The following is a 26,143-nucleotide window of genomic DNA, read 5'->3' as shown; positions in this document are numbered from 1 at the left end:
GATGAGAGGTCCATCAGACTACCATGTGGACAGAGAGAGGGAAGGGAGGAGGATGAACAGGAAATCCCAGACTGCAGCACAGTTCCAAGAAAGCTCTGGTTAAGCCAGTGGGAGTTCTCAAGCCAACATGGCCCACTAGAAAAATCCTGCATCCCACAGGAATGAGGCTGCAATGGGAACCCGCATTTCACTGATGGGGAGGAGCCCAGGGGCTCAGCGTGGTCTTAGTATCAATGCAGAGGTAGCTCCAGAGGGGCACCAACTGGGCCATCAGTCAACTATGCTCCAGCTGCAGATGTGAGCAGCTCATGGTCATGGCTACCACACTCCTCAAACTTTCAAATTTCAAGTCCTACCTTCCCTTTCCTCCTTCCATTTACCCAAATGCACACTTACCCTTTCCTCCTTTGCTCCTGTCTTTTAAGAAGAGTTATTCTTTCTCTAGTCCAAAGCTAATCTCTCCATGTATTCCAGCTAATAGGTCCTCAGATCTTCTTAGAGACATCATTCCATTAATTGTCTCCTTCCTCTTCCTCTCTTCTGGATCCTATCTATCCTCTAGTATGCAAACATGCTCGAGATTTTCAAACTTAAAAACTAAGATTTAGGGCTTCTCTGGTGGCGCAGTGGTTGGGAGTCCGCCTGCCAGTGCAGGGGACGCGGATTCGAGCCCTGGTCCGGGAGGATCCCACATGCTACGGAGCACCTAAGCCCGTGCGCCACAACTACTGAGCCTGCGCTCTAGAGCCTGCGAGCCACAACTGATGAAGCCCACGCGCCTAGAGCCCGTGCTCCGCAACAAGAGAAGCCACCGCAAGGAGAAGCAACGAAGAGTGGCCCCCACTTGCCGCAACTGGAGAGGGCCCATGCACAGCAACGAAGACCCAACGCAGCCAAAAATAAATAAATAAATAAATAAAAAGATCAATGATCACAGATCATCACAACAAATATAAAAACAAAAACTAAGATTTAAAAAAAATTTTTTTACTGAAGTATAGTTGATTTATAATGTTTCAGGTGTACAGCAAAGTGATTCAGCTATATATATACATCTATTCTTTTTTAGATTCTTTTCCATTATAGGTTATTACAAGATATTGAATACAGTTCCCTGTGCTATACAGTAGGACCTTGTTGTTCATCTATTTTATATATAAAGTGTGTATCTGTTAATCCCAAATTCCAAATTTATCCCTCCTGCCCCTTTCCCTTTTGGTAACCATAAGTTAGTTTTCTGTGAGTCTATTTCTGTTTGGTAAATAAGTTCACTTGTATCATTTTTTTGGATTCCACATATAAGTGATATCATATGATGTTCGTCTTTCTCTTTCTGACTTACTTCACTTACTATGATAATCTCTAGGTCCATTCATGTTGCTGTAAATGGCATTATTTCATTCTTTTTTATGGCTGAATAGTATTCTATTGTATATATACATACCACATCTTCTTTATCCATTCATCTGTCAATGGACACAGGTTGCTTCCATGTCTTGGCTATTAAAAATTAAGATTTAAAAATGTTCATGGACCCTCTTTCTTTCCTTCCCTTCCCATCTCAGCTTTTTGCAAGAGCAGTGTGAGTGGACTGTCTCATTTCTTATTTTTTATTGCTCACCAACTGCTCTCATTAGGATTTCACAAACATACAAGTTGACATATCCTGGAACCTGTGCCAACCTCTCTGAAATGTTTAGCACTCTTGACCACTCCTTCCTTCTGGAAACTCCTGCTTTGAGTCCTGGGACACCCTATCCTTAGGTTTTCCTCCTCCTGCAGATCATTCCTTCTAAGGCTTCTTTTTATTGGCCTCCTCCTGAAATGTCCACTTCCCAGGGCTTCTACTCTTGGTTCTCTCTGTTCTCTATCTCTCACATTAATCTCACCCACCCCCAGCAGCACCAGCGTCATGACTTAATTGAACACCATACACCGATGACATCACCCATGCAGTCACCCAAATCTGAAACCTGGGAGTTGTCTGCAATTCATTCCTCCCTCTCAATACCTATATCCAATCAGTCACCAAGTTCTGAGGATTCTATTTCTAAACTGGCTCTCAGCACCATTGGCTCCTAATCCCCACCCCTACTGCCACTGCCCCATCGCTTTTCCCGTGGACTGCTGTAGGAGCATCGGAACTGATCCTCTGATTTCATTCCCTTAGTCACATCTCTACATTGCTGTAAGACAATAGTTCTAAAGCACAAATTGGATCGTGAAAATTCTTCATTGAAATTCCAGAAGTGGTTTCTCACTGCCTACAGGACAAAGGCCAATCTCCTTAGAATAGTATCCTTCATACTCGGGCTCCCGTTTATGTTTTAGTCTGATCTTCCTCCACGTTCCCAAGCTCTAATCATACTGAACTAATGGAAATTCACACAATGTGTTCTGTGCTTCTACAGCTTTGTACACTCCTTTTGCCTTGAATGCTCCTTCCACTACCCTTGTCCCACTGGGAGAACTTATTACAAATTCTTTCAGTATTCAGTGTGGGATTCATTTGTTCAGAGATGTCTTTACTCACTAACTCACCCTTCTGTGGGGCCCCTTCCCATCTCCACACCCCCATCCCAGACCATTCAAGTGGCTCTTGTACAGTTAGTACCAGTTCATGGCACCTGCCACATGATTCCAGGACAGCAGTTTTATCCTGTTCCTTTCTGAACAGCACTGACACAAAGTAGGCACTTAATGAACGTTTACTGATGGAAAGAATGAATGATGAATAAATTCAATCCCCCCTCTTGAGTTCATCCTGATAAAACCTGCCTCTTAAAAACAAAATTCTCAGAGTGGCCAAAAACCATGATGACGCTGATCAACATTACAGGCACGCGCCGATGGCCAAGTTCAAGTAGTGCCGTCTTCAATTTACATGTGAAAAGTGAGCACTTGGCATCAGAGGAGAAAGATTCAAATATTCTACATAAGATCACCGTAAAGATAGCTCAAGGGCTATTATCCCAAGGGATGTGCATTCATCCTCAGTAACTGTATAAACCAGGGTTCACGTTTCACACAGGACTTTCTAACACAAATTGGAAACAGGAGACAGTTAAACTAGGCAAAGAAAAGTGTGGCTTTGAAACACAAGGAACTACATATGCATTTTACATTAAACGCTGTTGTAATGTGCTCACAGAACGTAGTACAAAAATTATCCTAAAAGTCACCGCTTGTAAATTTAATATGTAAATAGGAATTTAAAATTAGAAATCTCCATGGCCACTGAATACTAAAAGAGTAAAAAGAAAAAGGAAATGAAAGATAAAATACACAGTTTCAAACTCTCTGGGATGCATCTACCCTTCTGCCTGATCAGTGGGAGGCCAGTTATCACATTCAATGTACTGGGTAAACACAAGGGTTCACGGAAAATGGAACTTTTTATGAAAAATCACGGGTCAAACATCTCTATGACATATCTGCTGTTAAAGGAAACACACTTTTTCTCATACCTGACATGATGATGCATGATGTGCTTATCCAGAGAGACAGCTTAATATGGTTCCCATCCCAAAGCTTAGTCAGAATAGCTTTTATAAAATTTGAAAAATAAATCCCAAACATAGTTCTCGTAAAATATTAAATCCTGCCAAAGATGGATGTTTTCAGGGACACAGTCCAAAGAAAGCTTTTAATTTATTTAATGTTCTATGAGCTAATGGTATCAAGAAAACGTGTATCTTTGTTCCAGAATACACAAATCAGTGATGCTTATATACACCATCCACTTGACTTAGTCCCTGCTGTTCAGCTTTAAAAGAGTAGCTGTTTTCCTGGAACTGAAACCTGAGGCTTAAATCTGTAAAAAGTCTGGGATGACATCAAGCTTAACATTTTTGCCAGGCCGGTAAAATTATTTCTCAAAATAGTGTGCTAGTATATCAGCTTTTAGACAAACCTAAATGAAACGTCAGGAAAGGACTTCCATGTTTACTCCTCTTGCCCATTAATAACCATCTCTGACTGTAATAACTGAAGGTCCCATGTTCTCAATGCAATGGCACCAGCAAATCCCCTTGGAAGTTTGCTCATAACCACCCAAGTCTAAGTAGATGTGACCTCTCAGGTTTTAGACTAATGATGCTAAAGAAATGCATTTGCAGGCTGAAGAGCTTAAACACTTCAGAACACCGGGAGAAACTCCTTAAACTAAAGAAATATTCAGGGAAAATCTGTACCAATTGGGTGGTTCATTGGTACGTACAAAATTTATCCTTTAACAAACCAAATAGGAATTTGAATGATTTCCCTCTCTTTCTTCTCCTTATACTTTTCAAGTTCAATCTCAGTACTGTTCCATCTCTGCCCTTTTTATTCTTTGCCCTTTGTCTGAAGTTTTCAACTAAGAGTTACTCTACAACACTGCTGTGGTTATGGAGGGAAATGTTCTTATTCTTCAGAGATGATGCTGAAGTGTTTAGGGGTAACACGTCATGAGGTCTGCAACGTACTTTCAAATGATTCTAAAAAAAATGAGCCCCTTTCCCCAGTACAGATACACAAAAGTATACATAGAGAGATACAGTAACAAATGTTAATAATCACTGAGTGTAAAGTTAGGGTACAGAAGTGTTCCTTATATTCTTTCATCTTTCCTCTAGTTTGACTTTTTCAAAACAAAGAGGAATAAAGTTTAAAAGAATTACTCTACTTAATGAGTACCAGCTTTCCATATCATAAATGCATTTTTTTGGTATCACAAACCTAAAATTTGGGGGACCTTGTACTAAAGAGATGTCAGGACCAACAAAAGACACATTTGATTGTCTTGCAGAGGCGCAACCTTGATTCAGTTTGCAAGTCCTGGAGGCAGATGAGATTGGAGTCTGGTATGAAGATGGAGGACTGGATAAATACATCCACAATCTAGGCACTTCCCTCCAGAAGTCCCAGAAAGCTGGGGCCTAGGGGTCTCCTGGTCTGTACCTCCCAGTGAGCTCCTGGTTACTTGCCCTCTCTCCAGCATCTACCTGTAGCTCCTGGGAAACGTCTGGAAGTTCAGTAAGGGTTTGGGGGTAGATTCAAAGCACACACATGGGATGAATTTGCCAAATAAACAGCTGCGTGTTAGACCTCTTAATTTTAAAATATGTGTTATAAATATTCTTAAATGCTTTCAACATTTCAGCTGAGTCTAAAATCCTTCTTCAGATATTTATGCGCAAATCTTACGCAAGTGATTTGCTATTCTAATCAGTACAGATCTGGTCAGAGAAACAAAAGACTGGAACTAAAGGTATGCTTCATTTCTGACAAAACGTGAATTCTCTTTCTCCTTCAGTTATACTGGCACCGATGACAAGAAGACATTTTTTTTTTGGCCACACTGCATGGCTTGTGGGATCTTAGTTCCCCTATCAGGGATCAAACCCGAGCCCTCGGCAGTGAAAGCACGGAGTCCTAACCACTGGACCACCAGGGAAGTCCCAAGAGGACATGTGAAACATCTCCTTTCAGCAGGCATGTTGGGGTGGTCGACTTCATCCTTACAGAGTATGCTTGTTGAGAGGGAAGGTGGCAGAAGACAGTTTCTTCTCCTTGCAACTATTTTTTCTAAAATCACTTTCCATTTGCCCTAAGACAGGATTTCTAAATGAAGGCACCCAAACTGTACTCAAAACAGGGCACTAAACAACTGTTTTCAAAGGCCAGACAGAAATGTCAGCTTCAGAGAGATGATTTGACACTGTCCACATGATATTTTCTTTGGAATGTAACAATTTGATATAAACATAACTTTCTTTAATTTGTTTGTGCTAATAGGATGCTAAATTTCTAACTCACACACCAGGATCTTGGCTACAGTCTGTCTCTCCTGAACATGGTTGTCTTGTAATTAGCCTGATATGTCTGGGGTAATAAATACAAAGCTTCAGAAGAACTCAATAAACCCAGATGAAATCTTTGCCACCTAAAGCAGTTTAGATGGCTTGTAATCAACTAGATGGCGTTTTCTCAATAAGAAATACAGATTGCAAGGTAAGGTATCCTTTGACCTATCTATACTGAGTGTTTACTTATGTGGCAGGCATGGTGCTAGGAACCATGCCATGCATATGATGAGCTCACTTTGTTATCAGTACACACTGGGAGGTAATGTTAGAGGCGTTGGACAGGAGAGAACAAGGAAGCTCTGAGAAGGGGAAATGAACATGCATCACGCACTACCACGTGGCACTGTTAACAGTGCTCTTTATACGTTATCCCACTTAACTCTTCTCTACAACCCTAGGACGTTAAGTATCAGTAACCCCATTTTACAAAGGAGAAAACTGGGAGGTAAATAACTCAACCAAGATTGCTGAGCTGGGAACTGAACCCCCTTATGTATCATGGGCACAATTCCTCCCTCTGGTCACCATACTCCACAAGCTCCAAGCTGGGGGCAGAGGTAATGGCCATGGAGGGGACTACCACAAATATCACCTTCTGGTCATTGCATCCACTAGGCTACAGAAAGCCGGTACCTGGGAAATACACAACCATGCCCTAAGGGGGAAAGCAAGTTTCTCTTTAAATCTAGAGGATGTGATCTACTGGGAGGCCTTGTGTTCTGGTTTAACCCAGAGTTTAAAGCTGAATGTACACAAATTGCCAATCTGACCCCAAGACTGACTCAGCCTTCTCAAGATCCTGTAAATGACCAATCACCGAGAGAGGGGAAAGCTCTAGAAGACCCACTGGAAGGCTCTTTTCAGCTGCCTTCCTGCTTGTCCCTCATACCTCCCTCTGTATGACTAACTTGGGGTCTAAATTTACATGTGTAATTATTCACAATAGCTAAAGGTGGAAACTACCCAAATGTCTATCAACTGATGAATGGGTAAACAAATTGTGGTATATTTGTGGCACACAATGGAATATTATCCAGTCATAAGAAGGACTGAAATATCTGATACATGCTACAATGTGGACGAACCTCAAAAACATTATGCTAAATGAAAGAAGCCAGACCCCAAAAGTCACATATTATATGATTCCATTTATACGAAGCATCCAGAAGAGGTAAATCCATAGAAGCAGAAAGCAGATTAGTGGTTTCCAGGGGATGAAAAATGAGGGGAATGGGAGTGACTTCTTAATAGGTATGGGGATTCCTTTGGGGTGATGAAAATGTTTTGGAACTAAATAGAGGTGATGACTGCACACTAAATTGTATACTTTAAGAGGGTTAATTTCATGTTATGTAAATTTACTTCAATAAAAAAATGCACACATGTGAATGCACACTCCCTGGGCAGTCTTGAATAACGATGTACAGTATGCCAAGCCATAAAGATGCCCCACCCTGGGCTCTTTTTACATTACACACAAATAGACAGAGACGGATTTCCTGTAAGTAAGCTGATCTTGTAGAAAAAAAATGTTAGAGAAAGAAAATGAGACTTAAGCCAACTCAACAAAACAAAACAAGACTCAACACTGTATCTTTTTCATCTTTCTATCTCCCCTATCCCACTAAACCAAACATAAACCCCAATCACTGAGTATACCACACACAGAAAAACTGGTACTTAAAAGACCCAATAAAATGAAATCTGTTGTAGGTTGCCCCCCAAATTAAATAGAAAGATCCAACAGGCCCTTAAACATATGAAAAGAGGCACAATCTTGTTGGTAATCAGGGATATCCAAACAAAAACAACTAGGGAATCATTTTCCATCCATCAGAGTGGGAAAACTGTAAAAGATTCCAATTCTGTAGCTGTGGTGAGGTAACCAGGTACTTCATATTTTGCTGGTGAGACTCCATTGATGCAACTTTTTTGGAATGCCATCTTTGGAATGGCATTATCTTTGACTCAGCTCTTAGGAATCTATCCTTCAAATATCAAAGTAAGGAAGTAAGAATATATGCACAAGAATTTTAACTGTGGTGTTTTGAGGAATGGTAAAAACCTAGGATGTTCCTGAATGCCCATCAACTGAGGAATATTTAAAGAAACTATGGTACAGCTATAACATAAGAGACATTCAATTTATATTAAAAAGAGGCATTAGATTTATGATTATTGATAAGGAAAAATGCTGTGACATAATATTAAGTAAAAACAATAAGTTGCAGACTACTATTTATGATTTCATTTTTAGAGAGAGAGAAAAATTATCTTATATATATATACATACATATATATGTTGGTGTATATATTGCAGTCAGAGAAAGGAAAAGAAATAATCTGAGAAGTGGGGAGAAAGACAATGAACTTTTCAATATTCACCTTTATGTTGTTTGAAACATTTTAACAATCATGTATTGTCCTGTGACTTTTTTTTTAAGTAGAAAAGCTTTAAATAAACAGGATTTTTTTCCTGCACTTGACTTTTATGAGTGATAAATATAAATCCAAGAAATATGGAGATGACGATCCCACCAAAACCTACTTTGAGGGTATGTCCTGAATTTGAGGGATTCATCTTCAGCCTCCTAACTGTCTGTATTCCACCCAGACAGTGGGACTCAAAGTGGGACCTGCAGACTACCCCCAGACCCAGAAACTGGGAGCAGAGTTTAGAGACTTTATAGCAGTTTGCCGGAGTAATTTCATGTCTGCTGAATGTAACAATTTAAAAAAAATCTTAATCAGGCTTATGTTTTTATGTCTTTTTAATATCATTTTTCTAGTAATTCATTTTTATTGTATTTTATAAAATTATCAGTTCATGACTCAAACAAAACGGTTAATGAAGCACAGTTCTAAACAATGAGAGTTGATGTTCATAATGATAAAACATAGTAATATATTTAGGAACTTTAATAATGAAAGATTAAATCTTATTAAACATATTCGGACTATGCTAATATAATCAAACTCTTATGAAAAGGTACCAAATAGATGAGAAGAAAACTTTCGGGTAATCAGAACAGATTTCTAACCTAAGTAAATGATTAAGCAGTTTCTCTCGTTAAGAACAATGAACTCTAGATTATATTTATACGTGAAAACTAAGAGAACTGGAGAATAAATGAAACTCCAGACAACTCCAAAAACCAACTACCAAGAGTTCAACCAAAGACAATTAAACTTTTGCCAAAACTGTGGATAAGAAACAAAGTCGACCTGACTTTCATTTTTCTCCCCTCTCATACTTCTGAGTCAAGATGCTAATGATGACAGAGAAAGGCAGTAAGAAAGAGAAGCCAGGGGCCCGAAGGGGTGGGAGGCGGGGGTCTGACTTTCCTGAGTTGACTCTCTTTTAAGTTTCACTTACCAGTAATCTACACTGGGGGTGGGGAGGGGCTGGGAGAGAAAGCATTTACATCCTCCTAAGTCTTGTGAGTTTTCCACACCGAGACATATTTTCTAAAATCAGAATGCACCAAGTTATCGTTACCAAGAAAAACTGGCTGGAAGAAGAAAGAACCAAATAGGCTTCCAGCCAAAAGCTAAAATAAAAACCATGATCATTTGTAAATGCAAATTTCTTCTCTCCTCCCGAAAATTTTTAAACTAATGCTAAAGCGAGGTGCACTTCCAAATCTGGCAGCTTAAATAAAAATAACTGTGAATGCCACAGTGGTGGATAAAATGCTTTACAATTCACAGCTGTAGTGCTGAAATAGGGAAATCCTGGATTCTCACCAAAGGGGACACAGGCATTGGAAGATCTATGACACAGTTTGGTATTTTGAGGATTTCTGAGAAGTTAGAAAAAATTGGGTTATTTTCATATCAGTTGGACTTTATATGACAAGGGCACCCTAAAATGAAAAGAAGCCCTGTGTATGGCGGTGCTATGATACGATATGGATTCCTTGTAACAAACACTGTATTCAAAAGAGGCTGAGAAATAAATGAGTCTATGGCCCTGGGAAGTGGGGCAGGTGGTGGGCAGCTGGGTGACCTTTTAAAGCACGGTTCCCAAGGGATAGTCTTCTGCCTCACCTGCTCTGCTTCAAGGGCACATCAAATTGGCCCCCAAATGATGTCTTCAGTGGGCAGTGATCAATTAAAACACCTCCTCTGTCAGCACCCGGGAGCTATGTGAATGAATGCAACTGAAAGACAAAGTATGTTAGGCCAGACAGATCAGTGTTAACAAAATGCAGTCTCAGGCAACCCCGTGGTATTTACGAAGCTCTCACTCTGCAGCGATGCTGGATTACCTGTAAATTTAGTGCTTAGAAAAGGTCCGCTGAGGAAGAACTCCAAAATGCTTAGTCCAGCTGGGTTTCACCTCCCCTGGATTTCCACCAAGCTTACTGCGCAGGGTACAAATGGTCGTCCCCTTTGTCACACCTTATGCCCCCTTTTCACTCCTTGTCCCCCTGACCTCTTCGCGACAGCTGACACTGCTCAGCAGCTTTTTATTTTCTCTCTCAATTATTCCCCCCCCGCCCCCCCCGCCCCCTGCTTAGCTGCTTCTCCTGTTTCCTCCTTGGCTACTGCTCCTCTCTCTCCTTCCTCTGCTTGACCAAGGGTGCTTCCCAAGGCCCTGGGCTTCTCGCGCTGAGAAATCACCTGTTTGCAGGGCATCAATTCTCTCCTCGCAGATAACCCCCAAACCATCCCTATCCCCTCCCTTGGACTCCTCTCCCTTATTTTCAGCTCTCCAGTGAACCATTTTTCTAGCACGTGGTGCCTCTACTGCATGTTTAACCCATTTGAAAGCCTATATTTCTTCCCCTTGTGTGACTGCCTCATACAAAAGAGCCTCTCTCGTGACCTCACTCACTTCTTCAACAGCAGAAATGCCACACAGTCCCCTAATCATAGAGCCTTCTTTACACCTTCAATTCCAATCAGCCAAGGCCTGTTGATTCGTTAAATCTCACCTCTGTCTCTTGCTACCCACTGGTACTGACCAGATCCCGTTTAGCTCAGAGTAACTGCTTCTCCTCTTCTTCCCAAATTGGCCAACTCGCTGCTGTCATTTTGATCTTCCAATCACCACCCCTGTCATTTTGATCTTTCCATCACTGTCCCCAGCGATTCAAGAACCCTCCCCATCACCTGCATCGCCTAGTAATGAGGGGTAAGTAAAGCAGAGTTGCCCAGAGCTCAGGCTCTGGAGCCTGACAGCCGGGCTTTGAATCCCAGTGCCACCAATTCATTGCCCTCTGTCTCCTAAACCCTTAAACGAAGTTGATAATATCTTCCTGAGAGGGCTGCTGCGAGGATAGGATTAGTTAATAGATGTAAAGAACTTGGAATAGTGCCTTGCGCAGTGAGCACTGGTTCGGTGCTAACCTCTGATGGCTCCCAGCTAGACTGGCCTATCCGGTGTGTTCTTCTCCCCTTGTTGTCATCCCTGCCCTCATCCAGCTTATACTGGGCGGGAGACCCTTTCTCCTCCTGGCTGCTTGATACAAATTCTACCGATCGTCAAGGCTCAGGGATAATTCCCACCCAGCCAGTGGCTCTTCTCCAATTACTCCAGCTGCACCTGTGGCTCCTGTCCCTGAACTTCCATAATACTTTCTGGATGTCCCTAAATCAAGTTGTTCTTTAAATGACCAAGTGTGAGAGGCAGCCCACACACTGCAGAGAGCATTGGTTCTAGAGCTAGAGGCCTGACTCTTTGCTACGAGTTCCCCTAAGTGAGTGCTCAAGGTTTCTGCACCTCAGCTTCTTTCTCTGAAAAAGTTATACTACTACCTCACTGATAAAGTTTTCTCAAAGACTGAATAAGATCATTTAAAGAAATAAGATCATCACTTTGTCAGGCATATTAATAAACACTGGTTCCCTGCCAGTGAGACTGTAAACCCCTCAAGAGCAGCTCACGTTTCTCCCAGCTCCAAGGACAGTACAATGCAGAAATTCAAAAGACCCGTAGGTGAAGGGCAGACCGATATAACTGAACCCCTTCCAAGTCTAGTGATTCTCTGTCAATATTCTGAAATGGGCTTTTCCACAACTGTGCTAAATAACTGACAGCTTCCAACATAAAATGCATTTTCACACACTCAATATGCCAAGAACATAAGCTGATTTTATGTTCGCTCTAATGAGGGATTATATGATCCACCTCACCTTTATCTTTTATATGATACTAAGACCTTTTTTTCGGACACATTTTTACAAAATCCATTAAGTCCACGGCAAAAGAAGAAAGAGAAATGGCAACACAAAATAATCTGAAAGATTTTTCATAGCTAAAAAGGGAATTTTGAACCACAACCTTAGTCATAAACCCACAGCAGGCAAATCAGAAGCAGCAAAAGATAAAGTACGCGGGGGAGAACCAGGGTTGAAGTGGGACCCGGGTTCAGGGAGTGGGTTACAGCGCTCACAAGACACGCTGCCGGAAGTGGTGCTGTACCTTCATCACGGCCGCCCCCCACCTGACCACCCGGAGCAGCCTCAGAGGAAGCAGACAACCCCCATACACTTTCCAGCTGCATCTTGGCAGCCACAAAGTACGCACACATCACCAGCCAACGTACGACATTATATCAGCAGCATCACTGTGAAAAGGGGAAAATCTTCAACTCGTGATGAGTAACCTGTGTTATTTAGATTCTGTCACCAAGACCTAATGCTAAGCTTAAGGGGAGACCCCTCTACACACACCCACACAAGCCTGATAACTGGCTACCCGAGGGCACGATCTCACCATCAAATATTCGGGGCACTTAAAAGACCAATGCAGCAAATCCTCTGGTGGAGGGTGGGAGCCCACGGTTGCAGGGTGGGGGGCTACTTTGGGTTCTGTAGTTCTGCTCCCCCTGGTGTTCAATGACCAATGGAAATATGTCACTGGGTTCAAAAGGAGGGAGGACTGTTCCCTGCCTCACAATCAGGCTTGACAAAGAAAAGACCCAGGGCCCTGTGACCTCCACATTGTCCTACCAATGAAAAGGCTGGATCTTATTGAATGAGCGTAATTCACACGTTTGGAGCAGTATTCTTGGAGGGGGCTGCTTCAGAAGTTCACGTTATGTAAGTCAAGTGGAGAGAAAACAGGGAAAAAATAAGAGCAACTGTTCACAAGTCATTTTTAAAACCTTGCTCTGTTCCACTTGAATAATTCTTTAATCACCATTTTAAGGAGTTAAATTAAAATGCACCTGCCCTGTAAATCAGGAGAGAACACACCTGCTCTTCCAATATGACTTGAAAATAACTTGATTCCCCCATCATGCTCTCATTTGATATTTACTTTGGAAAGCGAGAGGAAAAATTGAATAAGCTCAAATTCTGACCCTAATCCTGACGTGTAATCCTAAAGAAATCATCAGTGGACGTTAAAGAAAAATGTGACTTTTAAACATATACCCATAATCCAAAATACACACTTCACTGACATCACAGTAACAAGGAGGGACTTTCTAGAAAACGCAAGAGATGTCCATCACAGCAATACAGGTATGAAACTTTCAGTCCCTAAGCACTATGTCATAAGTTCATGTCCTATTCTTCACTCTAAAACCACCAATGATAGCAACAACGGTCTTTGTCCACTGGGCCACGTTTCCATTTGCCATGTAACTTGCCTAGGGCCACCCTGAGGCAGAGCACAGAGAAAAAGGAGGATTTCTTCCTCTGCCCAGTCTGCTTAAGGTTGACAACTCTTGTCAGTCTAAATATAAAATACCCATCTTTAATTTTATTTATTTATTTATTTATTTATGGCTGTGCCGGGTCTTCGTTTCTGTGCGAGGGCTTTCTCTAGCTGTGGCAAGCGGGGGCCACTCTTCGGCGCGGTGCGCGGGCCTCTCACTATCGCGGCCTCTCTTGTCGCGGAGCACAGGCTCCAGATGCGCAGGCTCAGTAATTGTGGTTCACGGGCCTAGTTGCTCCGCGGCATGCGGGATCCTCCCAGACCAGGGCTCGAACCCGTGTCCGCTGCATTGGCAGGCAGACTGTCAACCACTGCGCCACCAGGGAAGCCCCTAAAATACCCATCTTTAAATGATCAGCATTAACGTTAAGAAGCTGCAAAGGTAGACACTGAAGTCTTCTGTGTTGGCAAATCCTAGAACTACCCTTCCTTCACACAGGATGCCTATGGATAAATGTCTGACTTAATTTTTTTTTTTTTTTTTCTAAAAACAGGTTAGGGAATTTGTAATTGCCTTCTTTGCAAGAATGCAAATTCGATTGCCTGCAGATTCCCCTAATAAAAAGAGGGAGGATTGGAGGAAAGTTCAATAAAGTTTTGGGAACTGTAGCTTTCATTATAGATTTGGGGATTTAATTTCCTACCATTTATCCCCACCTCCAATTCCTCATCCCCCAATAAACATAACCCCAGGTACTCATTCCTCATTATACCCTAGGATAATGCCGTCCTGGTAACAATCTCATCTTAATTATGCACTATTCATTTGCCAGAACTTCTCTTGGAGAAAGAAAAGTGTAACTGTAAGAGAAACCTTAGTAATACAAATTCAGTCTTTTAATATCTTACCCCTTTCAAACTCTATCTAGATGAAAGAGTTTACTATTTTCATTCTTCCTTCCGAAAATGTGTTAAGGCAGAAAAATTCTTCCACCTTAGATCCTTTTGTAAAGGCTGCCTTAATATTTATTTTGATATAGTATTTGAGGTAACAAAAGTCTGCAGTTTTTTACTATATATAAAATAGTAAAATACTAATACTATATATAAACAACAAGGTCCTACTGTATAGCACAGGTATCTATATTCAATATCCTATAATAAACCATCATGGAAAAGAATATATGTATGAATCGCTTTGCTGGATACCAGAAACTAACACAACATTGTAAATCAACTGTACTTCCATTTTTAAAAAGTTTGCAGTTTTTAACTGCAGTTTTGGCTTTTCTTCACAAAGCCAAGTTTCAGCCTCATCTCCAAGATAATTTAATAACTAAGCTGCCTTTGTAATTCTACTTCTACATATATGCCCAACAGAAATGCATTGTGTGTTCACCCAAAGATACGTACTAGAATGTTCAACATCAGTGCTGTTCATAACGGCCAGAAAACTGAAAACTACACATAGAGACAAACAGTGGTATATTCACACAATGGAATACTATATAGCACCAAGCATAAAAAATCGACCATTATATGCAACAGCATGAATGGATTTCACAAACACTGAATGAAAAGAAGCCAGACACAAAACAGTACATGCTACATGATTCCATGTATATAAAGTTCAAAAACAGGCAAAGCAAATAGAATAACAGGTGTGAACATTCGAGTGGCTCAGCATAGCAAAACTGAGCTAAAGAGCTGGATTCAAATTCAAGATTTTATCATTCATCATGCAATCTTGGCTTCTCTGCCTTCTACTTCTATAACATGGAGCCAACAGCAAAGACTGAATGACATAACAGTATACTTTTAGCAAAAAAAAAAAAAATATATATGCAAATGCTTATCACTGTTGCCTGAAATATTAAATGATATTATACTTACTGAGAATTCTTTAAGTTATAAGGTTGTATACTAATGTAAATATAAATGTAACTGGAAATACAGTATTACAAATTTTGTTATTTAAAGGACTTCCTAACAATTAAAGATATGCAACCTTTACACTACTTAGACCTTACACTCCTTCATCCTCAGACTCAGCTGACCTCTCAACTGCCTCGTGCCTTCCCATCTTTTCTCTCTTGTTCCCACTCTACTCCCTTCCTACCCCGCCATGCCCTCTTCCCTCTGCCTGGTGGAATCCTACCCACTCTTGAGTGCCCGGTCAAGGCACTCCTTCCTTGGGGCACCCCTCCAGGCCATGGTGAACTTTCTTTCTTTTTTGATTGAGTGCCTCTACCAAGTGTTTGCGACAGTTCTTGGATCAGAGTGTTGAATAGCTATTTATCTCTCATATCATCATTTAACAAGTCATATGCTCATATCTGGTCTCCCTAGTAGGCTGTATTTTTTCCTAAAGGCAGGGACCTGTGTGATATTTATTTTAATCGCCCTCAATGCTCTGTACATTGTAGACACTAAATAAATGCTTGCTATACCGATGCTCTTTTTGTGTGTTCAGGAAAGCAGGCATCTCTGAAAGTAGGACAAAGGCACAGACTGGGGTTTCTTCTTCGAGTAAGTGGATTTTGTCGGTGGCATCTCATCTCTACAACTCTCTGTGTTAAGCTCTGATATTATTTTCTCTGAGAGCTCTCAACCACGCTACACTTTAGAATCCAGACTAGCACTTTCAAACAGAAATATAATGTGAGCCGTATATGTAATTTAAAATTTTCTAGTAGCCACATTAAAAAAAAAAGTAAAAAGAAACAGGTAAAATTTAAAACATTTTTTACTTAAACTTATATATTATCATTTCAACATGGAAACAGCATAAAAAATTATTAAAGAGACATTTTGTCCTTTTTGGTATACTAAATCTTTGAGATCCAGTGTATATTTTATACTCACGGCACACCTCGATTTGGACTAGCCACATTTCAAGGGCTCAAAAGCCACATGTAGCTAGTGGCTACCATACTGAACAGCACAGGCTAGACTGGAATATGTGATTTCAAAGCATTCTGAAAAAATCTAAGATCAGGTAAACCTTATAGAAATATGCAGTAATCTTCCTAAACCTTGCTCTTAAAAATTGAAGAATATACTTCAGGCAATTGTATTGATTTTTTAACATCCTTATTGGAGTATAATTGCTTTACTGCTGTATAACAAAGTGAATCAACTATACGTATACATATATCCCCATATACCCTCCCTCTTGCGTCTCCCTCCCACCCTCCCTATCCCACCCCTCTAGGTGGTCACAAAGCTCCAAGCTGATCTCCCTGTGCTCTGCAGCTGCTTCCCACTAGCTATCTATCTTACATTTGGTAGTGTATATATGTCAATACTACTCTCTCACTTCGTCCAAGCTTACCCTTCCCCCGCCCCATGTCCTCAAGTCCATTCTCTATGTCTGAGTCTTTATTCCTGTCCGGCCCCTAGGTTCATCAGAACCATTTTTTTTTTTTAGATTCCATATATATGTGTTAGCATACAGTATTTGTTTTTCTCTTTCTGACTTACTTCACTCTGTATGACAGTTTCTAGGTCCATCCACCTCACTACAAATAACTCAATTTCATTTCTTTTTATGGCTGAGTAATATTCCATTGTATATATGTGCCACAGCTTCTTTATCCATTCATCTGTCGATGGACGCTTAGGTTGCTTCCATGTCCTGGCTATTGTAAATAGTGCTGCAATGAACATTGTGGTACATGACTCTTTTTGAATTATGGTTTTCTCAGGGTATATGCCCAGTAGTGGGACTGCTGGGTCATATGGTAGTTTTATTTTTAGTTTTTTAAGGAACCTCCATACTGTTCTCCCTAGTGGCTGTATCAATTTACATTCCCACCAACAGTGCAAGAGGGTTCCCTTTTCTCCACACCCTCTCCAGCATTTATTGTTTGTAGATTTTTTGATGATGGCCATTCTGACCAGTGTGAAAATATTTGCAAATGAAGCAACTGACAAAGGATTAATCTCCAAAATATACAAGCAGCTCATGCAGCTCAATGTCAAAAAAACAAACAACCCGGGCTTCCCTGGTGGCGCAGTGGTTGAGAATCTGCCTGCTAATGCAAGGACACAGGTTCGAGCCCTGGTCTGGGAAGATCCCACATGCCGCGGAGCAACTAGGCCCGTGAGCCACAACTACTGAGCCTGCGCGTCTGGAGCCTGTGCTCCGCAAAAAGAGAGGCCTGCGCACCGCGATGAAGAGTGGCCCCCGCTTGCCACAACTAGAGAAAGCCCTCACAGAGAAACGAAGACCCAACACAGCCAAAAATAAATAAATAAATTAAAAATAAAATAAAATAAAATAACAAAGGTTCAAGTACAATTGGTGTCTTAAAAAAAAAAAAAAAAAGAATTCCCCCACCCTTGGTATCTAATCAAGTTCCTTCCTACCTCCCCTTGATACCTAACCAATTTCTTAGTAATTTAAAAAAAAACAAACAAAAAAACAAAAAAATCAAACAAACAACCCAATCCAAAAATGGGCAGAAGACCTAAATAGACATTTCTCCACAGAAGACATACTGATTGCCAACAAACACATGAAAGGATGCTCAACATCACTAATCATTAGAGAAAGGCAATTGTATTTTTAACAGCTATTAAGTTCAACATCAATCTCATTATCTACTCAGTATTTAAAACGGTGATCAATCTAAAATTCAGCAAGATGCTAAAATTATTAAAAATAAGTTTATAAATTATAAAAAATTTTGGACCTGGGACTGTCTTATTCATTTTATGTCTTCCCAGAGCACTCAGCCCAGAGCTTTGAACACAGGAAGTGTTCAGTATATATTCATGATGAATGAATGAATGAACGAACAAAACAAGCAAGCAAGCTGGTAGCAAAAAGTCTAGCTTTCCACCTCACAATTACTAATATGATAATGTGTGGTGACATTTATTCACAGTCATTTATGGATAAAGAAATCAAAACTTGAAGAATCACACTAAGATGGAATTTAGATGTTAAGTCAATCCTATAAAAGGAGGGGAAACCCTGCTAAATTAAAATTAAAACAGAATTATAATGCACTAAAGTTATTAAGATGTCTATGGTACTTTACATTTTATAAAGCCATCTGTCATATATTATCTCATCTAGATGACATATATACACCACATATTATCTAAGCCAACCATCAAAGTACAGTTTCTTTATCCTATACGCCAAAAGAAAATAGATCTGGAAATCTGTGCTCAAACCAAGTAACTCATGGTTACACGGCCTTAAGAAAACATCTTTTATTCATGAAAAGTTTTCCCTATTCATTTTTGCCATATAGTGAAGCATACTTAATATCTGATTGTAAGTCATTTACATTTACTTCTTTATTTTGGAATCTTATGACTATCATTTTAAGTATTAGTTTTACTATGGACATCAAAAGAATAAATGACTAATTACATAAAGGGAAAAGGATGAAATGAATCATGGGTTCCACCTGAACTTCATCAGTTAAAAGGATGAGTAGCAAAATCTTTAAGGAAAAAAAGAGATGAGCTTAAATTAGTCATGGTCTTTTGAGGGGGAAAAGGTAAAACTATTTTACTTGCCTGATATCAGATCTAGAATCTAAAAGATAAGGGGCACTGTGGAGAATCACTGTAAAATACTCAGACTTCAAAGGTTCCTATAAGGTCAAAATATGGAATATGTACAAGCAAAAAAAAAAAAAAAATAGGCTAAATATAAAATCAATCCATTATGAGATGCTTTTATTATTTAAATGTCTCTTTTGAGTATTCTTAACAGGTACTCAGAACCTTAATCCAATCTGGAAATTTTAAAGAATACAGAAGAAAAAAATTTGAAGAAATTAACATAATTTTAAAATAAGAATCTCATCCTATATATTAAAAAGAAAAAAATCACTATTATATTACATTTTAATTGCTATAAGCTGCCCCAGTACATAAGCAAACTAACTTTTACTTTAGGGGAAAAAACGACACATCAATTTCAAACTAATTCAGCAACGAAAATTTGTTTTGCTTTATGTATACATAACATACTAAGATTTTTTTTTTACTTTTTAAAAATTGAGATATAATTGACATATAACATTACATTTGTTTCAGGTCTACAACATAGTGACAATATATTGTGAAATGATCACTCAAGTAAGTCCACTTAACATCCATCACCACACATAATTACAAATTTATTTTTTCTTACGACGAGTAGTTTTAAAATCTACTCTCTTAGCAACTTTCAAATATAGAATATGGTATTATTAACTATAGTCAGGCGTTTTAAATTGATAATGTCACCTATGAACTGGTAATTTTCAGTTGAGTTTATAGTTTACTAAATAAAATCACTGAATCTTAAGAGTTATGAAGAAGGACCTTAGAAACATTGAGCCCAGTGCCTCTCAAACTTTAATGTGTAAGTGAGTCCCCAGAGAGATTCTGATAAAACGCTGATTGTGAGTCCATAGACGTGGAGTGGGCCTGAGATTCTGCATTCTAACAAGCTCTGGGTGATGCCCATGCTGCTGGTCCAGGAACCACACGTCGGGTACCGAGGCTCCAGTCAAGCCTAAAGGAGACCCCACAGCTTTTGCTTGGGCATCTCCAGCCACCAGGACCTGAAAACTCCCTGCACCGGTAGATGCTGCAGGGATCTGACTTGTGGAGCAACAAAGAAAGCTGGCTTCCTCTTCTAATGATGGAAGAGAGACACCCTTTCTCTCCCTACATCTCCTTTTTTCCAAGGTAAACTTCCCCACTTCCTTGGCTACTCTTAGAAGTGATCAGTTTCCAGATCCCTAAACATCCTGATCACAGAGGATGCTCCCTCCATGGTCAACATCTTCCTTAAAATAGTCCCTTGGGACGTGGCACAGTATTCCCTACATGGGACAGCCAGGCCTGGGAATAGTTGAGCAAGACCACTGCATTGCCCCATCTAAATGGCACGGTTCACTTAACCTGGCTCTATGCAAGTCTCACCTTCTGTAAGCACCAAAGACCACACTGCACTGGCAGCTCACAATCTTGTAGAGAAACTGGTACCAAGCAGGTGTGCAAATTCTGTACCTGAACAGGTTATTTTTTTTAACCCAAATGTAGGAATTTACATTTATTCCTGTTAAATGTCATCTTGCTACTTTTGGCTTGGCATTTTCTGAGGTAATTTAAAAATAACAAATCAAATGAGAAATATTTTCAGGAAAGAACAACTCACAAAATCCATTTCAAATTTATTATCTAATACATAATATGTATACACATATGCAAAAAACCCACACACTGTTAAAAAAATAATTATAAAAAAGAACATCATTGGGACCACTTTTCAGGCTGGAAAATAAAACATTTTGAGGACCTTGGAAGCCCCCAAAGAGTTCCTTCCCCACCCTATCCCACTCCATCACCTCTAGAGGTAACCACTACACTGATCTTTTTGGGTGGCAATCATTCCCTTAATTTTCTTTATAGTTTTAACATCTATATATACATCCCTAAACAATCTACTTAGTTTTGCATGCTTCTGAACTTTACAAAAATGGAATCATTCTGTACATATTCTTCTGTGTCTTGCTTCTTTCATTGGACATTATGTTTTTAAGATTCATCCATAGTGGTTCATGCATTTTTGTTTAACAGACACTTACACAGAACTTACCACATGCCAGTCACTCTTCTAAGCATGTCAAAAATATTAACTCATTTAATCTTCCTAACAACACTATCAGGTAGACACTATCATTTTCCCCAGCATACAGATGAGGAAACTGACCTGCAGTGAGGTTAAGAAACTTGCCCAAGGTCACAAAATTAAGTGGCAGACCTGGATTTTGAACCCAGGCAGAATCCTTGCTCTTCAGCACATCTCTCCATACCCTCTTGTATGTGGTGTTATTGGCTCTTTTTTTTCATGGCCAAAGAGTATCCCAGTGCCTAAGTACAGCAAAACCAGTTGATTCAATATGATGTTGATGAGTATTTGGGTTGTTTCCAGTTTTTGATCTCATAAGCAATGTTTCTTTGAACATTCTTGTCAGTGTTTCTTGAAGCACATGAGTAAGACTTTTTCCTAAATGTATTATCTAGGAGTAAGATTGCTAGATTGTAAGTTAGTAACAGGTTGAACCTGGTTAGGTAATTAACTGTTTTCCAATGTAATTGTATTAAGTTATACTTCTACCAACTATCTATAAGAACTCCCATTCCTCCACATCCTTACCAACACATGGTACGTCAGATATGTAAATGTCTGCCAATCCAGAGAGTATGGTATATTACTACGATTTTAACTTGCATATGTTTGATTATTAAACTAGCTGTCTGGGTTTCTTTTGTGAAGTGCTTGTTTAAGCATATGAATGTACAGCATCATTTTTCTATTGGGTTGTCTGGCTTTTTCTTATTGATTCATGTGTTCTTTACATATGTTGGACCAGTACCATAAATGTCCCACAAATATCAATCAACCACTTTGGGCTTGTTTTCTCACTCTTCATGTTTTAATGAACGTAAGTTCTATTCACAATTTTTTCAAACAACAGAAGTGAAGGCCTCCTCACACATTTTAAACTTTTTGTACTATTATAGAAGAATTTCCTAGGGCTGCACTTAGAATCCTTCATATCTCTTCATTAATTATATCTTAAGAAAGTCTAATTTGGGAGTGGTCAAGAAAAGGACAGTATGCTGACAATGACTGATATGGAACAATAAAGCTGATGAACCTGACATCTATAAAATCTCGAAGGATATCAACTTGGGAATTTGGACCATTTCAGCAAATCCCGCAATATTTCGAGGACATATACAGATCCAACGCCTCCTTTTAAGGCTTTCCTGTCGTCCAATCTTTGCCAGCTCTCTTTTCTCCCAACACCCACCACACTTACCTCTACTATTCATCCTGGCCCTTGATCACATCCTGCCGTGCACTGTACTTCAAATGCTTCATGCTTATATATGTCACCTCCAAGATGAAATGTAACTTCCCTACAGACTGGGACTGTATTTCACACACCACATCCTGGGCCTAACAGAGTTTGCTGCAAAGAGCAAGCCCCTCGATAAGTAATTCTTGATTTGTGCAAGAAGAAAGTTTAGGACAAATTAAAGTAATTCTTGATTTGCACAAGAAGAAAGTTTAGGACAAATTAAAGTAATTCTTGATTTGTGCAAGAAGAAAGTTTAGGACAAATTAAAGTAATTCTTGATTTGTGCAAGAAGAAAGTTTAGGACAAATTAAGAGAACTTCAGAGCCAACATGTATAACTCATACATTAGGAAACTGTACAAAATAAAAACATAAATCAGTTCGAAAGATATTTAACAGAAGTTGAGTGAGAAGAAAACATTGATGAAAAATATATCTGAAATGGTAGCGTGGGAACAGGTTATAAGGAGCTTTACAGGCTCTGCTGAGGACTTTGGACGTGTTCAGTGGGCAAGAAGCCATAGGTGATTTTTAAGGGACAGTCAGTAAGTCCATTCATTCATTCAACAAATACGTGTTTAATGAGCAGCCCCTTAGGGCCAGACACTTTTCCAGGCCCTTGGACTTCCACAGTGACCAAAGGAGACAAGGGCCCCTGAGTCCCGGAGCTGATTTCATAGTGAGGGAGACAGATGGACAAGCAAGCAATACATACAGGAGGCCAGAGGGTGATAAAAGCTATGGAGAAAAGGAAGGAGAGGAGTGGGCTTGGGGTGCCTGGCAAGGAGGATGGTTCCCCCCACTCCACAGGGTCAGGGAAGGCCTCTCTGATGGGGGCAGGAGACAGCTCAAGGCCACAAGGGAAGACTGTGTGTCCCCCGGGATCTCCTTCCCATTCCCCCAGACCTACCAGGCTGTACGAGCATTTTAACAGCAAGAAGGCAATTCGAAGATCCCTACCCTCTTTCACACCCTGAGTTCTGAGCCGCCTCCTCCCCCTAAGTCTCCCCAGTCACCCCACCGCATCCTGATGCATCTCTGACCCCATGGGGATTCTCCAACTCCAGGCTGGTGGCAGAGGCATCTCAACGTCTTGTCCTCCTTTGCAGATTTCCCTGAGTCCAGGCCTACTTCCTCCCTGGCTTCTGAAGCTGGGGCCTCCCTTGGGTTTTTTCCTGGTTCCTCAGAATCCAGCCTCCTTCCCAGGATGCGTTCTTAGACACAGGTGGGAAGCCAGTTCAGGCTCCCCTTCCAATTTTCTTCTCGCCTGAAAGACCCCTCCCAGAAACCAGCTGCGGGCAGGGATGGCAACAGGAGGACCCGAGGCCACTGCAGGGCCTCCATGAGCAAGAGGCCAGGGTCAGGGAGGGGAACCATGTCGGTGCACGTGTGTTCGCATGGGTGTTACATATATGCATATAGAGTGCGTGCATATGTGTGCAACATGCCTGGGTCTGTCCAAGAACGATGTGAGAAAGGGTGAGGGCATGTAGGCAGGAGCAAAAAGAATCTACGAGAGCAAATGAGAAGAGATGAGTGTTCACACAGAGAAAGAAATGCAAAACTTGCCAAGAGAGAGAAAGAACAAGAGGCCCAGAAAGGAAACTCTACCAGCTAGCAAGACACCAGGGTAAAAAGAGTAACAGGGAAGTATAAGTATTAAAAATCAAAAATGCTGAGAAGATGGCAGGAAACAACAACAAAAAGATCCATCTAAAAGGAAGTGTGAAAGAGGCAAGACCGACACAAAATTTCAACTAATAACGTTCTTATTTTGCACTTCTCTTTATAAAGCATGTATATCCCAGATCAAGGCTGATGTAGCAAGCAAGGCACAAAGGCCACTGGCTCTAGTAGCTAGGAGACAAGTGATGGAACATTTCTAAAGATGAAGTGTTTAGAATGAAAATAACTATAAATGTAAATGCAGATGCTGGTCTCATAGTCTGGAAATTCAGTTGCTTTCACTACAGAATGTAAAAAGGAAAGGCTCTTGGGTAAGACCTCTGCAGTACAGAGCTAAGAGAGTGATCACTGTTGGTCTGACCCAACTGCAGGCAAAACAAACCAAAACAAAACAACAAAACAAGAATGCTCCCACACAGATATGCAAGTAGATAGATAGGCTGCAACATACAAACACACACCTAAATTCCCTGTGATGCTCAAGGGTTTCTGGGCAGCCCTGCAGCCGTGGAAACGGGGCAGCACCCTCCTTCCTGTGATAACTGCTCCTTCTCCACTCGGCTGTTTCCTCTGACTCGCATTTTCTGTGACCCTTCCTCTTGGAATCCTCTGACAATGACTCACATGGCAATAGGCTAGTCAGCGGTCCCACAGCCCACCACAATAGACGCTGTGTAGGAGGCGGGCAGCTTGGCCGACCAGAGTCTGGACCAGTTTTTTCCTTTCTCTGTTCAGGGAGGATTTGCTTTTCAGCCACATTTCCCTCAAAACACAGCCCTGACAGGAGATGCTTACTGCACAGATTTCTAAACGATGAAATGATCTGAGTTTGGCGACTTGGTCATAACGAAACTAAAAACAGTAAGATGAAAAAACAATAGTATGATCGTCACACCTACAAAAAACAACTTTATACTTGGGTGAAATCAAGAGATCAGGAAAAAAAAAGCTCAAACTAATATTTTCCAACCTTTCACTAACAGCTAGGGCTAAAACCACATGTTTTGAAGGTCTTGCACTGTGTTATTATTAGAAGTCACAATTCTATTGATACTGATGAGTCATTTGTATCGGCGGAAACCAAGAACTTCCATCAACATCATGTTACACACAGTCACTGTGGCTTGGCTTTTTCTTTATTACTGGTCAAAGCAGCTTCAGCATGCTTATTGAAGCCAAAAAAAAAAAAAAAAGGAGGCGAACTCCACAAGGGAGTGCAAAGCTTTCCTTTCCCCAGCTGATCTCACTTTAATCATCCTTCTCGAGATAGTTTAGGATGCTCTGATCAACGCGTACCTGCAAAAGGAAGTTTATTTATAAACCTCAAAAAAGTAACATTTTCACTTTCCGATGAAAATAAGCAGAACTGAACTCCAAAAACAAACAGCGAAACCATTTCTGAAAACACATGCCAGCTTTAAAATGACCCAAGGTCAGGTTTGGGGTTTTGGGTTTTGTTTTTTTTTAACCTTAATAGCATGCAACAGATATAAACAAAATCTGTCATTACTTAAGGACTTGAACCACACAAAACAAAGTGGGGCTGGCCGCTGAGCACCCCCCTGCCCGCTGCCCTGCTCCGGGCACACGTTCCTTACTCGTGCAGGGAGAAGTGGGTCAGGTCCGGCTTATACCAGGAAAGCCTAAGTCAACGGTTCAGGAAGGTTCCTTCTGGTGCTTCGGAGGAAATAACAGCATAGTCCCTTCCCTTTACTCTCATCCCCCTTCCCCTGGCCCCAAAAGAGTCCCAGAAAATTAAAAGGAAGTAAAAATCGGTTTTCTTGGGGGCTTCCCAGAAATGCTGTGATGCTTATGCAGTCTCGGCCAAGGCAGAAATATGCCCAGTTTTCTACCTGGGAACCAAGGTCGGCAGTGACCACAGATCTGAAAATAGCCTCCCAGCAGCTAAGTGGCCGAGGTGCTCTCCAAGGCAGCACTGGTGCTGTGGGCAGATTACAGAGGGGCCAGCTGAGGGCTGTAACAGCTGCATGAGTCAGCACTCGCTGCTGGTAGGAAACTGCTGACATGCTGAATGACTCGCGCAGGCAGAAGCTGCACACACCTACCCGGCCAAAACAAAAACAAGGTACATGCAAATCGGCCAACAGG

The sequence above is a fragment of the Eubalaena glacialis genome, chromosome 12 (assembly GCF_028564815.1).
Source record: "Eubalaena glacialis isolate mEubGla1 chromosome 12, mEubGla1.1.hap2.+ XY, whole genome shotgun sequence".
Classification (NCBI taxonomy): Eukaryota; Metazoa; Chordata; class Mammalia; order Artiodactyla; family Balaenidae; genus Eubalaena; species Eubalaena glacialis.
This window is presented reverse-complemented; position numbering follows the sequence as displayed.